This window comes from Otolemur garnettii, unplaced genomic scaffold (genome assembly GCF_000181295.1).
Source record: "Otolemur garnettii isolate 467f Iridium unplaced genomic scaffold, OtoGar3 scaffold00290, whole genome shotgun sequence".
Classification (NCBI taxonomy): domain Eukaryota; kingdom Metazoa; phylum Chordata; class Mammalia; order Primates; family Galagidae; genus Otolemur; species Otolemur garnettii.
This window is the reverse complement of record NW_003852685.1, coordinates 313,734-316,780: the sequence shown is the minus strand read 5'-3', so window position 1 is coordinate 316,780 and position 3,047 is coordinate 313,734. Positions and strand designations below refer to the sequence as shown.

The 3,047-nt window shown below is 42.4% G+C and overlaps 1 pseudogene; it reads right to left on the bottom strand.

Moving 5' to 3' along the window:
• Positions 1–1,614: 1,614 nt before the first annotated feature.
• LOC100944380 lies at positions 1,615–2,667 on the bottom strand (annotated as a pseudogene).
• Between the last annotated feature and the right edge of the window lie 380 nt (positions 2,668–3,047).

Here is a 3,047-nt window from a genome sequence, read left to right as displayed (position 1 = left end):
GGTCAATAGTTTCAAATCAACCTTCCCAGTCAGCACCCAGTCTCAAGTGGGAGATTTCAAAAGGTCTCCAGCAATTAGAAAGTAGAAGTCTCCTGGCAACATGAGTATGACTTGCTCTGGTGCTCCATAGAGTCAGAAGGACCCACCCAGCAAATGAATTAGTCCAGGAAAGTTGATGCCTCCTTCCCTACCTTACACATCTGTCACATCCAGTCACTGGTCACACCACAGGGCTGTGACCCAGTTCCCTCCAATGAGGAGATGCTCCAGGGGTTTGTACCTGCCTGAATCACAGGGAGATCTGTGTCTTCTTGGCCAGACCATTGCATTCTGCTACTAGCCAGCAGCAGGAGCTGAAACTTGACAACTTTTGGTGTTTAACGGAAGCTGAGGTGGTTCACTCAGTTCTAGCACCAACCAAGATTGATGTTGCTGCCACTTATATTCTGCAGAATTAGTGATGCTGTCCCAGCTAAATTCCCCTGTGGGCCAGGCTCTGTTTGAGTTCACAGATACTGCAGCTCAGCCCTGCCCTGTGCCGCTACCATTGTGCCAATTCTCATGGATTTGGTGACTCTGTCTCGGATGAACTCCGTGTTGGGGCAGGCATGGTTAGAGCTCATGCTACACTCTCAATTCTTGCCTCTCCCTGGGCTGGTTCATTTGCCCCACCTGCTTTTGTCTCAGCTATGATCCCTTTTGGGCCAGGTGCTTGTCAGTCTCGCTAAAGCAGCATACGGTATCTGTTGTGAATCAGAAGAATGTGCCAGTCACAGCAGGAAAGTCTCAGGTCAGCTTTCTGTATTCTGCTGCTGCTGAACCCTTATAGAAGCATATTCTGGCAGCTAATGAAGGGGGGAAAGGCTAAAACTGCAGAGAACTGCAGTGAGAGGAAAATATATAAGTGGGTTACCTAATTTAAATTATGTAATTGTTAAAAAAAGTCAACCCACAATTGAAGTAGTTAATTATGCTGACTTTGAGATAGTGAGTGAGCTGGGGCAGAACCAGGAGTAAAGTGTAGCACCAAGGCACAAGAGAGTCTAAGACTCCACGGGGCAGAGTAGGGTGGAAGCAAGATGGCCGACTGGAGCCAGCTTTCCACAGAGGCTTCCATCCAGAAGGAGAGTTAAAGGACAGTTAAAAGTTAAATCTGTTGTTCTTTGAACACATTCACTCCTCCACTTTACCATATTAATGCTGGTTAAATTTCAACATCAAAGAAAGAGAAAAAAAAATTCCCCCACTCATATGCATATGAATTACATCTAACATATTTAGCTGAGATAGTTTCAATTTTATAAGCTACCCTGTAGTGGAGAAATTTCAAAAATGATTTATAAAAGGGATATTTATTTTCACTGCATAGAAACATACACGGAATGAGAAATAAACACACACTCACACATTCATATATGTGTTCGATTGTTGCCCAGTACATCTTAGCCAATGAATTCCCTCTCATAATTCAAAAATGAACCTGTAAAAATTCATAAACATCCATGATGGGATTAGAGTCAAGCAAACATCAGGCTGCCATGTCCCAGTTGCTACATAAATCCAAAAGACAGATCAGAAAGACAGAATTTTCCCTAGCAAGTTGTATGATTCACTTTATATGTGCTCTGGATGACACTGGAGACAAAACAACATCTCTTGAATGGGTATGGCTTCATAGCAGATCTGATCACTGCAGTTGACAAGGGAAACTTACCCATCATTCCCTTCTGCTTGAGGATGTGGTACACTTCATCAGAAGTCTGAGACCCTTGGAGCTTCCATCCATTCAACATCTCCTTCTCTAATTCTTCAATGGTTTTCCCAGTCCTGGTGAATGCCTCCACCACCCTGTGTTTTCCTCCTCCATAGCAGGTAGTGATCAGGTCAGCTACTCCACAGCTCTCCAGAAAGGTAGCTGCAGACACCTGGACCTTGCAGAATATTCTGGCAAAAGAAATCATTTCCATGAGTCCCAGGCCGATGATGGCAGCTTTGGTGCTGTCTCCACAGTGGAGTTCGTCACAGAACCCAGCTCCCATGGCCATGATGTTCCTAAGGGCACCACAAAGTTCAACAGTGCATCATCAACCACAATAATTTGAAAAATTGAAGTCCGCAGAAGTTCTTTGAAGAGAAGGCCATTCTCTATTACTTTGCTGCTGATGGTGGTCTCATGGAACTTCTCTGTGGTCACCTCATTGGCAATGTTGGCTCCCATCAGCACACTGATGTCAAAGGCCATCTTCTCTCAGATGATGTCAGACATGAGGTTCAGCCCCTAGGGACCCTCATCTATACCCTTGATGAGAGTGATCCCCAATGCTTCCTTGGGCACTCTCCCAGTGATCTCATCACAGATTCTGTGGATGAACTTGTGGGGGTAATGAAAAACACCAGCAGGTCTGCATCCTGCATGACCTCACTGAGATCTGGGACAGCCACCACATTTTCTGGCAGTTTGTGTCCAGGAAGATATTTTACATTTTTATGGTCATTATTTATGATGTCTGTCAGTTTTATCCTATTAACCATTTCTTCAAGGACCCACATCTTGATGGTAGAAGCAAACTTCTGAAATTTCTTGATATTATTATCAATTATTTTTACAACAGCTGAACCCCAGTTCCCCTATCCGACAATATGCAATTTCAGGGGCACCATTACCATGGCCATGCTGAATGCGGTGCCTGGGTTGTGCCTCCCTGGCCTGCCCAATAATGCAATTTATATTTCAAATGCATCACCATAAAAAATGATAGGTAAGTGAGGTAATGGATATGTTAACCAGCTTGATTTAATCAAGCCATATTTTATATATATGTGTGTGTATACACATATATGTATATGTATATATAAACACACATATATGTATATGTATATACATACACACACATATAACATATATATATATCAAAATATCATATTATACCCCCAAATGTATGTAATTATGATTTTAATAAAAATACTTTTAATAATAAATTTAAAAGAAAAAGAATTCTAAAGAATTGTAATCAAGCACTCTGCCAGGCAGTATCCTTAGTAATTGC